Source organism: Salmo salar, chromosome ssa05 (genome assembly GCF_905237065.1).
Source record: "Salmo salar chromosome ssa05, Ssal_v3.1, whole genome shotgun sequence".
Classification (NCBI taxonomy): domain Eukaryota; kingdom Metazoa; phylum Chordata; class Actinopteri; order Salmoniformes; family Salmonidae; genus Salmo; species Salmo salar.
This window is the reverse complement of record NC_059446.1, coordinates 76,828,354-76,842,805: the sequence shown is the minus strand read 5'-3', so window position 1 is coordinate 76,842,805 and position 14,452 is coordinate 76,828,354. Positions and strand designations below refer to the sequence as shown.

Genomic DNA, 14,452 nt, shown 5'->3' with positions numbered 1-14,452 from the left:
CTTGTGTCACTGGGCAGCTCGCGGCTGTGCTTCCCTTTGTAGTCTGTAATAAGCCCTGCCACATAAGACGAGTGTCGGAGCCGGTGTGGTATGATTCAATCTTAGCCCTGTATTGACGCTTTGCCTGTTTGATGGTTCGTTGCAGGGCATAGCAGGATTTCTTGTAAGCTTCCGGGTTAGAGTCCCGCACCTTGAAAGCGGCAGCTCTACCCTTTAGCTCAGTGCGAATGTTGCCTGTAATCCATGGCTTCTGGTTGGGGTATGTACGTACAGTCACTGCGCCTACAACTGTGTGTGTGAATGTGGTATGTGTGTTTGTGTTTGTTTGTGTGTGTGACGTGTGTGTGTAACTGTATCTGTGGCAGAGCATGTGCCTCTGAATAAATGAATATTTTTACATGAATAAAAAGAGCCAAATCCCGTGTGGCTCAGTTGGTAGAGCATGGTGTTTGCAACGCCAGGGTTGTGGGTTCAATTCCCACAGGGGACCTGTATGGGGGAAAATAATGTATGAAATGTATGCATTCACTACTGTAAGTTGCTCTGGATAAGAGTGTCTGCTAAATGACAAAAAAATGTTTTTTAAACTGTGTTTCATTTTTTAATTTCACCTTTATTTAACCAGGTAGGCCAGTTGAGAACAAGTTCTCATTTGCAACTGCGACCTGGCCAAGATAAAGCAAAGCAGTTCGACACATATAACACAGAGTTACACATGGAATTGTAACAGTCGTCGTACGTAATGGACCTACGGCGCAGTGGGTTGAGGGCTCATAGTGACTTTATTTGAACACGTAACAAACAAACAAAACAAGAAAACAATCGAACGAACAGGATTGCAGGCTAAACACACAGCTATGCAACAACAACTTCCCACAAAGGGACAGGTGAAACAGGGCTACCTAAGTATGACTCTCAATCAGCAACAACAGCTGTTCCAGATTGAGAGCCATACCAGGCCAACACAAAGAAATACACAACATAGAAAACCATAGAAATACACAACATAGAAAACCATAGAAATACAAAACAAGAACATTACCCAAAAACCCCGGAACACATAAATCAAACACCCCTCTTACATAAATACATATCCCATAAACCCCAAACCACATAAAACAAATATCCCCTGCCACGTCCTGACCAAACTACAATAACCAATAACCCCTTATACTGGTCAGGACGTGACAGGAATAAACAAACATACAGTCAATAATACAGTAGAAAAAGTCTATATACAGTATGTGCAAATTATGTAGGATAAGGGAGGTAAGGCAATAAATAAGCCATGGTGGCGAAATAATTACAATATAGCAATTAAACACTGGAATGTTAGATGTGCAGAAAATGCAAGTAGAGATACTGGGGTGCAAAGGAGCAAGAGAAATAAATAAATACAGTATGGGGATGGGGTAGTTGGATGGGCTATTTACAGATGGGCTATGTACAGGTGCAGTAACCTGTGAGCTGCTCTGACAGCTGGTGATTAAAGCTAGTGAGGGAGATATGAGTCTCCAGCCTCAGTGTTTTTTTCAGTTCATTCTAGTCATTGGCAGCAGAGAACTGGAAGGAAATGCGGCCAAAGGAAACATTGGCTTTGGGGGTGACAAGTGAGATATGCCTGCTGGAGCGCGTGCTACGGATGGGTGCTGCTATGGTGACCAGTGAGCTGAGATAAGCCGGGGCTTTACCTAGCAGAGACTTGTAGATGACCTGGAGCCAGTGGGTTTGGCGACTAGTATGAAGCGAGGGCCAGCCAATGAGAGTGTACAGGTCGCAGTGGTGGGTAGTATATAGGGCTTTGGTGACAAAACAGATGGCACTGTGATAGACTGCATCCAATTTGTGTTGTGATAGACTGCATCCAATTTGTGTTGGAGGCTATTTTGCAAATGACATCGCCGAAGTCGAGGATCGGTAGGATGGTCAGTTTTATGAGGGTATGTTGGGCAGCATGAGTGAAGGATGCTGTGTTGCGAAATAGGAAGCTGATTCTAGATTTAATTTTGGATTGGAGATGTATGATGTGATTCTGGAAGGAGAGTTTACAGTCTAACCAAACACCTAGGTATTTGTAGTTGTCCACATATTCTAAGTCAGAACCGTCCAGAGTAGTGATGCTGGATGGGCAGGCAGCGATCGGTTAAAGAGCATGCACTTAGTTTTACTTGCATTTAAGAGCAGTTGGAGGCCACGGAAGGAGAGTTGTATGGCATTGAAGCCCAAGAATTGAACACTGTGGCACCCCATAGAGACTGCCAGAGGTCCGGACAACAGGCCCTCCGATTTGACACACTGAACTCTATCAGAGAAGTAGTTGGTGAACCAGGCGAGGCAATCATTTGAGAAACCAAGGCTGTTGAGTCTGCCAATAAGAATGTGGTGATTGACAGAGTTGAAAGCCTTGGCCAGGTCGATGAATACAGCTGCACAGTAATGTCTCTTATTGATGGCGGTTATGATATAGTTTAGGACCTTGAGTGTGGCTGAGGTGCACCCATGACCAGCTCTGAAACCAGATTGCATAGCGGAGAAGGTACAGTGGGATTTGAAATGGTCGGTAATCTGTTTAACTTGGCTTTCGAAGACCTTAGAAAGGCAGGGTAGGATAGATATAGGTCTGTAGCAGTTTGGGTCTAGAGTGTCTCCCCCTTTGAAGAGGGGGATGACCGCGGCAGCTTTCCAATCTTTGGGGATCTCAGACGATACGAAAGAGAGGTTGAACAGGTTAGTAATAGGGGTTGCAACAATTTCGGCAGATAATTTTAGAAAGAGAGGGTCCAGATTGTCTAGCCCGGCTGATTTGTACAGGTCCAGATTTTGCAGCTCTTTCAGAACATCAGCTATCTGGATTTGGGTGAAGTAGAAATGGGGGAGGCTTGGGCGAGTTGCTGTGGGGGGGGTGGAGGGCTGTTGATCGGGGTAGGGGTAGCCAGGTGGAAAGCATGGCCAGCCGTAGAAAAATGCTTATTGAAATTCTCTATAATAGTGGATTTATCGGTGGTGACACTCTTTCCTAGCCTCAGTGCAGTGGGCAGCTGGGAGAAGATGCTCTTATTCTCCATGGACCTTACAGTGTCCAATAACTTTTTTGAGTTTGTGCTGCAGGATGCAAATTTCTGCTTGAAAAAGCTAGCCTTAGCTTTCCTAACTGCCTGTGTATATTGGTTCCTAACTTCCCTGAAAAGTTGCATATCACAGGGGCTATTCGGTGCTAATGCAGAACGCCACAGGATGTTTTTGTGCTGGTCAAGGGCAGTCAGGTCTGGAGAGAACCAAGGGCTATATCTGTTCCTGGTTCTAAATATTTTGAATGGGGCATGCTTATTTAAGATGGTGAGGAAGGAACTTTTAAAGAATAACCAGGCATCCTCTACTGACGGGATGAGGTCAATATCCTTCCAGGATACCCGGGCCAGGGCAATTAGAAAGTTCTCATGCACTGCTAAGTTTCCTGGTCCGCCAGCTAAGCTGAACAGGAAGTTGGAAAGTTTCTTAAAATATGAGAAAGGTGGTTTATATTATGCATCTACACCCAATCACAAATAAGCATGTTTCTTTTATAAATCACAAAATGTCATGCAAAATCTAGGTTATTCAACAACTACCCCGATTCATTTCCATCCAGTTTTCTATTAATATTTTGCTTGTATGTCTGTTTTGTTTGGAGTATGCTATTCTAGTCTGTGTGTCAGTTTCACAACCAGCTCCTGACAAACTTGAAGGATCAAATCACCTTCATCAACTTCACCAATTACATCTGTGCTTCAGGGGATTCCCCATTAGCTCCCTCCACCATTTTTTATGATTGCAGTTTATAGAAGGTAGGTTGTGTGTATCACTTCTCCAGCACTGTTCAGTTTAACTTTCTAAAGAATAGTAACTTTAGAGACCTCAGCACCACATCACCCTATACCAGCTCAACCAATCACAAATGTGTGAGGATCCTCATCATCAAATGAGGGCTTCATGCAGGAACATGATGTAATGGAATTATGATGAAGCAGTTGTTGTTGGCCTTGGCATGGTCTCAATAGTAAAAACCCTTCAGTCTATGTCCTCTGCCTGGTCTTAATTGAAGGAGTGTAGTCTCAGTATATACCACAGAGAGAACATTGTTCTTCCTCAGCTGGGATCTGTATAAAACACTTAGCATGATATTTATGAGCACTTAGCATGACATGACTGATATTCTGTGAGCAAGTTGGCTCCTTCCCAACAAACTTGACTTGTTACACCGTGAGAGGATACTGTCTCTTTCTGTCTCACATAACAATATTCGTAAATTATTAAATGATGTGACTACATCATTGTGTGGGCTGTAGTCTGTGGGCCTGTAATCTCAGTTAACCCAGAACTAAAATCTTGAGTAATTGGTCAGATTTATGTTTACGTAGACTGTCCATGAGAAACAGACAGTATTTCAGACCAGTTCTGTAAAGCAGACTGAATATTATAGTTCTTCCAGCGAGCGAGGTGAACTGTCTTCCACATTTACAAAGGATCATCTGACCTAACCTCTATTCAAATGTGTTCCCAGACAGAGTTGGAATGAGAAAAATGAGAGAGAGAGAGAGAGAGAGAGAGAGACTGACATTCCGTGAGAAAGTTAGCTCCTTCCCAAGAAGCTTGAATTGGTATGTTGAGAAAGTATGAGTTCATGTTTCGTCATGTTCATGTTGTGAAGGTGCCTTGACAGGTTTGTTGGGATGATCTCTTGGTCAAGTCAAAAGGTGGACATTTCCCATGAGGGGACGAGACTGGAACTGGACAGTACCGGATGTGAGGTTGCAAGGGTTTTCAGACAGAACACAGGCATGTCTCTCTTATCTGGTTACCATGGGGACATACTGTAAATGTAAAAACATGGGATACTACACTACTGTTTTAAGGGAAATATTCCACCACATACAAAACAATTATTTAATCCATTGTTTGGATTGCGTTAGGGGAGAGAACATTAAAAGAGTAGGTTACAGTCAGTCTTCCCCTCTATGTGTGATTAAAAAGTGCACTGCATAAGTTTCCTGCACAGAAAACGGTGGACCAGGAAACAGCTACATCTGTAACCACTACTGTTACAGCTAGTGGGGCTTGAGGGTAAGTGAGATGAGGGCTCAGTTAATGAAATCGTAAAGATGGGAAATGCAGATAATTATAATTATTACACGACTTGTCACGTCATCGTGGTACACTAACAGCAACATCTCACCAGTCAAATCAGTCATGCAGGTGCTATATCTTTGCAACATGCAATCATTCTCAAAGAGCTGACAGTCTTTGCAACAGAGCTGTGTGTCTGTCTCATTGCAAGCCTCTGTAATAATCATGGGACAAAGTTCCTTTCAATGAGACGTGTAATTCTTCCTTTTGTCTCTCAGGTGACTAAATAACAGTTACTGTCTTACTGTCTGTCACACCCATTTAGAATGCAAGGATGACATCTTGAAATCGGCAAGCGTATGTTAGAATTGCTTTGGAATGTTTCCACCTGATTTACAGCTAGACTGTATCCACAACTTAAACCCACGTAATGAATCACTAATGAACAGTGGTGGGAAAAGTACTCAATTGTCATACCTGAGTAAAAGTAAAGATACCTTAATAGAAAATGACTCAAGTGAAAGTGAAAGTCACCCAGTAAAATACTACTTGAGTAAAAGCCTTAAAGCATTTGGTTGTAAATATACTTAAATATCAAAAGTAAATGTAATTGCTAAAATATATCAAAAGTACAAGTAAAAGTATAAATAATTTCTTATTCCTTATATTAAGCAAACCAGACGGCACAATTCTCTGGTTTTTATTTATTTATGGTTAGCCAGGGGCACACTCCAACAGTCAGACATAATTTACAAATAAAGCATGTGTGTTCAGTGAGTCCGCCAGATCAGAGGCAGTAGGGATGACCAGGGATGTTCTCTTGATAAGTGTGTGAAGTGGACCTTTGGACCATTTTTCTGTGCTGCTAAGCATTGAAAATGTAATGAGTGCTTTTGGGTGTCAGGAAAAATATATGGAGTAAAAAGTACATTTTCTTTAGGAATGTAGTAAAAGTTGTCAAAAATATAAATAGTAAAGTAAAGTACAGATATTCAAAAAACTTCTTAAGCAGCAGTACTTCAAAGTATTTTTACTTAACGACTTACACCACTGCTAATAAATAACACAGACAAATAGAATAAGGCAATGGTAGGCTTGAAAGATAACAAAATGTTGTGCCAAACAGGTTTGATTTCTGTTAACAGGCCTATATAGAGTCTTAAGCCTCAGTTTGTAACAAAGCCATCTGAAGTATCTGCATCCTGTATGGTACAGTTAACTTCCTCAATAAGGAAGTGGCATTAATACTGGCAGTTATCAGACAGTTAGACATTAAGAGGCAACTCTCTCTCCCCCTTCCCTTATGGCCTCATACGATCAAATCAAATCAAATATTATTGGTCACATACACATATTTAGCCGATGTTATTGCAGGTGTTGCGAAAATGCCTGTGTTTCTAACTCCAACAGCGCAGTAGTGCAGTAGTATCTAACAATACACAGCAATACACACATGTCTAAATGTAAAAGAATGGAATTAAGAAATATATAAATATTAGGACAAGCAATGTTGGAGTGGCCGGCTAGTGTTGGCTATTTAACAGTCTGATGGCCTTGAGATAGAAGCGTTTTTTCAGTCTCTCTGTCCCAGCTTTGATGCACATGTACTCAACCCGTGGTTGATGTTCTTGAGGATCTTTTTGGCCTTCCTGTGAAATCAGGTGCTGTAGGTGTCCTGGAGGACAAGTAGTTTGCCCCCGGTGATGCGTTGGGCAGAACGCACCAACCTCTGGAGAGCCCTGTGATTGCGGGCGGTGCAGTTGATGTACCAGGCGGTGATACAGCCTGACAGAATGCTCTCAATTGTCCATCTGTAAAAGTTTGTGAAGGTTTTTGGGGCCAAGCCAAATTTCTTCAGCCTCCTGAGGTTGAAGAGGCTCTGTTGCGCCTTCTTCACCACTGTTTGTGTGGGTGGACCATTTCAGATCGTCAGTGTGTACACTGAGGAACTTGCAGCTTTCCACCTGCTCCACTGCGGTCCCGTCGATGTGGATAGGGGCGTGCTCCCTCTGCTGTTTCCTGAAGTCCACGATCAGCTCCTTTGTTTTGTTGACGTTGAGTGAGAGGTTATTTTCCTGGCACCACTCTCCCAGGGCCCTGACCTCCTCCCTGTAGGCTGTCTCTTCATTGTTGGTAATCAGGCCTACTACTGTTGTGTCGTCTGCAAACTTGATGATTGAGTTTGAGGCGTGCGTGGCCACGCAGTCATGGGTGAACAGGGAGTACAGGAGGGGGCTGAGCATGCACCCTTGTGGGGCCCCTGTGTTGAGGATCAGCGAAGTGGTGGTGTTGTTTCCTACCTTCACCACCTGGGGGCGGCACGTCAGGAAGTCCAGGACCCAGTTGCACAGGGTGGGGTTCAGACCCAGTGCCCCAAGCTTAATGATGTGCTTGGAGGGTACTATGATGTTGAATACTAAGCTATAGTGAATGAACAGCATTCTTACATAGGCATTCCTCTTGTCCAGATGGGATGAGGCAGTGTGCAGTGCAGTGGCGATTGCATCGTCTGTGCCTCTATTGGGGCGGTAAGCAAATTGAAGTAGGTCTAGGGTGTCAGGTAAGGTAGAGATGATATGATCAGGTCTGTCTTTAGAATCATCAGGAATTCTGAGAAATCATGTAACTGTACTGAAATACAGATGAAGACAACTCATCCAGGCTGACTGTATTGAAAGGTGGTGGCACTTCAACCCAGTGACCAACTTTAGGTTAACCACAGGTTATTCAACAATTACCCCAATTATTTTGTTAACACTTTATTGGGATAGTCTCAAGTAGATGGCTTGTAGATGTTCAATAACTGTTAACAACATTTAAACTAACTAGCCACTAACCCTAGCCTTAACCCTCATCCTAACCTAATCCCAGCCATAACCCTAACCCTTATTCTAAACCTAACCACAACCTACGCAAGCATTTGCTTATCAACAGCTAAGAGCCAGGAGGAAGATATACAGCAGTAAATGTGTTTACTGAAGTCAATCACTAGACTACATTATATAACTGTGAAGTAGTTGGAGTGTTAAGGAGAGATTGACTTGTTAGACAAATGTAATACTGTATGGTGTCAACGTCAATCAAACACACACACAGAGAGAGAGAGAGAGGGACAGACAGAGACAGAGAGACAGAAACAGAGAGAGAGAGAGAGAGAGAGAGAGAGAGAGAGAGAGAGAGAGAGAGAGAGAGAGAGAGAGGGAAGAAAGCAGACAGAGAGAGAGCGAGAGGGAAAGCCATGGCTGTCCCCAGAATTTCCCTACATCTCTATCGTTGTCTTACACCCAGCTTTGGCAGTAAGCCAGTACATACAAGGTCCAAATAATACACATAAACCAAGTTAATACACCAATGGATACATTTAAAGCATGGCTCTTAAATGATATCTAAATAACACAGTCTGAGTGGAGTATGGTACTGTCACAAATTAATTAAGTCAATCAAGGGAAAACATAGATTAAACCAACAAGACACATAAAGATGAATAGCAGGATGTTTTAATACCAGCTGTTGAGCAGGTTAGCAAAGCAAACAGAAATGAGTGTTATACACATGAGTAATCATTCAATACAAAATCACATTAACAAATACATTCATTATTCATTCATTATGAAATTGAACAAAAATAAGTAATTTTGTTGTCATGTCAAAAGCCTAATAATGTGTTATATATCCTGTCAGTATTTCTACAAGAACAGTTATGATTCTCTAGTCCCATTTTAACTTCTGCTGCAGGTCTAACACACCCGTATCCTTCCACTTGTAGTTGTCCTTTCAGATCCACAAAAGGAATTGAACAAGTTCCTAAAGATAGCAGCAAGGTAGCAGTTTGGAATCTCGCTATTTGATTTGCGCTCACATAGAATATAAACCAATATAAGATGTGGAAAGTTGCCAGTCCTACATCCCTCACTATAAGCATTAGTTGACCTAAAGACAACACTAAAATCTGATCTGGGTCAGACGAGCCCATAGGCACAGATCTAGGATCAGCTTCCCCAACACTATTGTCATTAGGGGGAAACTTTAAATCAGTGTCTATGGGTCAATTTAATCTACTAAAGACATTGGATCCATGAGTCACTTCCTCAGTGACTAACTGGAAAACGGTAATACATATCGTAATCATATTTCATATTCTACTATGTACAAAATGTATATTATGTTTATATTACTAGATATATAATGATGTATTATTATAATAATAATTGTTTAACAGACAATGTCTAGGCAGAGTGGTGTGAGTAGGTGTGGCTGCGAACTGATTTCACATCCTCTCTGGTTCAATATCAAGCCTGGAACTCCAATGCTAAGTCATTCATAATCACAGAGGGACTTCCCTGGTATAGTGGGGAGGGAGAGAGAGGAACTATATCTGTTGCAACATACTACAGGAAGTGAACTGGTATGAACTGTTAGGAACTAGTGAAAGAGAAGGGAAAAGGAATGTCATGTGTCTGTGTGCTGTGTGCTGTTTGATTCAGAAATCTTTCACCCATCTTTACAGTAACTACAAACATATAAATAGTATCACACTGTCTCCACTATCAGGTGACACTATTACTCAACAGACCACAGATAATACTCCCTGAGTCATTACTGTCTATTTGTATACTGTCCATTTGTATGTATGTGTGTTAATATGCCTAGTCACTTATCATAGACAAGCGGGTGCAGCTATGGGAATCTAGCTTTCACAGCAAGAGATCCACTGCTGCACTAAAACTTTCTCAGAATGTAATACAAGACTATCTCAAGCCACATGCCCATTACAATGCTTTACAAATTAAATGACTTTTAAAACAGTTGGGCAGCTAAAAACACTAAGAACAACCACACTCACACCCCCGCGCGCACCCACGCACCACAAAACATACCCTCAGACCCACGCACCACAAAACACACCCACGCACCACAAAACATACCCTCAGACCCACGCACCACAAAACATACCCTCAGACCCACGCACCACAAAACATACCCCCAGACCCACGCACCACAAAACATACCCCCAGACCCACGCACCACAAAACATACCCCCAGACCCACGCACCACAAAACACACCCTCAGACCCACGCACCACAAAACACACCCTCAGACCCACGCACCACAAAACATACCCTCAGACCCACGCACCACAAAACACACCCTCAGACCCACGCACCACAAAACATACCCTCAGACCCACGCACCACAAAACACACCCTCAGACCCACGCACCACAAAACACACCCTCAGACCCACGCACCACAAAACATACCCTCAGACCCACGCACCACAAAACACACCCTCAGACCCACGCACCATAAAACATACCCTCAGACCCACGCACCACAAAACACACCCACGCACCACAAAACACACCCTCAGACCCACGCACCACAAAACATACCCTCAGACCCACGCACCTCAAAACATACCCTCAGACCCACGCACCACAAAACATACCCTCAGACCCACGCACCACAAAACACACCCTCAGACCCACGCACCACAAAACACACCCTCAGACCCACGCACCACAAAACACACCCTCAGACCCACGCACCACAAAACACACCCTCAGACCCACGCACCACAAAACACACCCTCAGACCCACGCACCACAAAACACACCCATGCACCACAAAACATACCCTCAGACCCACGCACCACAAAACATACCCTCAGACCCACGCACCACAAAACATACCCTCAGACCCACGCACCACAAAACACACCCTCAGACCCACACACCACAAAACATACCCTCAGACCCATGCACCACAAAACATACCCTCAGACCCACGCACCACAAAACATACCCCCAGACCCACGCACCACAAAACATACCCTCAGACCCACGCACCACAAAACATACCCTCAGACCCATGCACCACAAAACATACCCCCAGACCCACGCACCACAAAACATACCCTCAGACCCACGCACCACAAAACATACCCTCAGACCCACGCACCACAAAACATACCCTCAGACCCACGCACCACAAAACATACCCACGGGCACAAAACACACCCTCAGACCCACGCACCACAAAACACACCCACGCACCACAAAACATACCCTCAGACCCACGCACCACAAAACACACCCTCAGACCCACGCACCACAAAACACACCCTCAGACCCACGCACCACAAAACATACCCTCAGACCCATGCACGACAAAACATACCCTCAGACCCACGCAGCACAAAACATACCCTCAGACCCACGCACCACAAAACACACCCTCAGACCCACGCACCACAAAACATACCCTCAGACCCACGCACCACAAAACATACCCTCAGACCCACGCACCACAAAACATACCCTCAGACCCACGCACCACAAAACACACCCTCAGACCCACGCACCACAAAACATACCCTCAGACCCACGCACCACAAAACATACCCTCAGACCCACGCACCACAAAACATACCCTCAGACCCACGCACCACAAAACACACCAACGCACCACAAAACATACCCTCAGACCCACGCACCACAAAACATATCCTCAGACCTACGCACCACAAAACATACCCTCAGACCCACGCACCACAAAACACACCCACGCACCACAAAACATACCCTCAGACCCACGCACCACAAAACATACCCTCAGACCCACGCACCACAAAACACACCCACGCACCACAAAATATACCCTCAGACCCACGCACCACAAAACACACCCACGCACCACAAAACATACCCTCAGACCCACGCACCACAAAACATACCCTCAGACCCACGCACCACAAAACACACCCACGGGCACAAAACATACACTCAGACCCACGCACCACAAAACATACCCTCAGAACCACGCACCACAAAACATACACTCAGACCCACGCACCACAAAACACACCTCAGAACACGCACCACAAAACATACCCTCAGACCCACGCACCACAAAACATACCCTCAGACCCATTCACCACAAAACACACCCACGGGCACAAAACATACCCCCAGACCCACGCACCACAAAACACACCCACGCACCACAAAACACACCCACGGGCACAAAACATACCCCCAGACCCACACACCACAAAATACACCCACGCACCACAAAACATACCCTCAGACCCACGCACCACAAAACATACCCTCAGACCCACGCACCACAAAACACACCCACGGGCAAAAAACATACCCCCAGACCCACGCACCACAAAACACACCCATGCACCACAAAACACACCCACGCACCACAAATCACACCCCCAGACCCACACACCACAAAACACACCCACGGGCACAAAACATACCCCCAGACCCACGCACCACAAAACACACCCACGCACCCCAAAACACACCCACGCACCACAAATCATACCCCCAGACCCACGCACCACAAAACACACCCACGGGCACAAAACATACCCCCAGACCCACGCTCCACAAAACACACCCACGCACCACAAAACACACCCACGCAGCACAAAACACATGCATGCACCACAAAACACACCCACGCACCACAAAACACCCACGCACCACAAAACACACCCACGGGCACAAAACACACCCACGGGAACAAAACATACCCCCAGACCCACGTACACACATTCACACTTTGGTTTCTTCTGCGTTGTTCACATTAACTGAGATTCGTTGGGTCCTATTCCTCCTCCTGTCAACACATCTGTAACTGAAATACCAAACAGATGTCTTTAGAAATACGTACAAATTCACAAAATAATTATTTATATACATTCAGTGACCTACACAATGTCTCAGTAAGCTTGACTTAACTAAAATACTTTGTGGACCACCCCCTCCATACACACCTCTTTCCTGCAATTAACAGTATGATGACTCCAGAGAAACATCCCAGAGCAACCCAGGTCACTGCGCGGTTCCTTTCATCTGTGTGGGAAAGAGAGAGAGGCCGAGGGAAAAGGAGGAAGCTAATGATAGGCTTTAGATTAGTAGACTAACACAGTCTTGTGGCTCACAGATGACCCTGGAACAAACCCAGTCTTCAACATGAGCATTCAGATAACACCCAAATCCATAACAGAACGAGAGATTTGACTATCAGTGTTGATATACAGTGCAGTCGGAAAGTATTGAGACCCCTTCCCTTTTTCCACATTGTTACGTTACAGCCTTTCCTTTTTTTTTTAACTAGGCAAGCCTACCCCAGCCAAACCCGGACGGCGCTGGGTCAGTTGTGCGCCGCCCTATGGGACTCCCAATCGCGGCCGGTGGTGATACAGCCTGGAATCGAATCGGGGTCTGTAGTGACGCCTCTAGCACTGAGAAGCAGTGCCTTATAGACCGCTGCGCCACTCAGGAGCCCTGAAAATTAATGTTATCCCCATCATCCTACACACAATACCCCAAAATGACAAAGCAAAAACAGTGTTATTAAAACATTTTAGCACATTTATTAAAAATAAAAAACGTAAATATTTATATAAGTATTCTGACCCTTTGCTATGAGCTCAGGTGCTCTGTTTCCATTGACCATCCTTGAGATGTTTCTACAACTTGATTGGAGTCCACCTGTGGTAAATTCAATTGATTGGACATGATTTGCACCATTGAAGGTCCCCCAAGAACAGTGGCCTCCATCATTCTTAAATGGAAGAAGTTTGGAACCCCCAAGACTCTTCCTAGAGCTGGCTGCCCGGCCAAACTGAGCAATCAGGGGAGAAGGCTTTGCTCAGGGAGGTGACCAAGAACCCGACGGTCACTCTGACAGAGCTCCAGAGTTCCTCTATGGAGATGGGAGTACCTTCCAGAAGGACAACCATCTCTGCAGCACTATTCCAATCAGGCCTTTATGGTAGAGTGGCCAGACGGAAGCCCCTCCTCAGTAAAAGGCACATGACAGCCTGCTTGGAGTTTGCCAAAAGGCACCTAAAGACTCTCAGACCATGAGAAACAAGATTCTCTGGTCTGATGAAACCAAGATTGAACTCTTTGGCCTGAATACCAAGTGTCACGTCTGGAGTAAACCTGGCACCATCCCTACGGTGAAGCATGGTGGTGGCAGCATCATGCGGTGGGGATGTTTTTCAGAGGCAGGGACTGGGAGACTAGTCAAGATCGAAGGAAGGATGAAAGGAGCAAAGTACAGAGAGATCCTTGATGAAAACCTGCTCCAGAGCGCTCAGGACCTCAGACTGGGGTGAAGGTTCACCTTCTAACAAGACAAAGACCCAAAGCTCACAGCCAAGACAATGCAGGAGTGGCTTCGGGACAAGTCTCTGAATGTCCTTGAGTGGCCCTGCCAGAGCCCGGACTTGAACCCGATCGAACATCTCTGGAGAGACCCAAAAATAGCTGTCAGCGACGCTCCCCATCCAATCTGACAGAGCTTGAGAGTATCGGCA

The 14,452-nt window shown here is 45.0% G+C and overlaps 1 long non-coding RNA gene across 1 annotated transcript; it reads right to left on the bottom strand.

The window, feature by feature from the left end:
- Positions 1–8,578: 8,578 nt before the first annotated feature.
- Positions 8,579–12,343, bottom strand: LOC106605929 (uncharacterized). The gene is made up of 2 exons (XR_006769989.1): positions 10,729–12,343; positions 8,579–10,512 (listed from the first exon to the last, which is right to left on the bottom strand). It is a non-coding gene; the product is annotated as an uncharacterized lncRNA (long non-coding RNA).
- Positions 12,344–14,452: the final 2,109 nt, after the last annotated feature.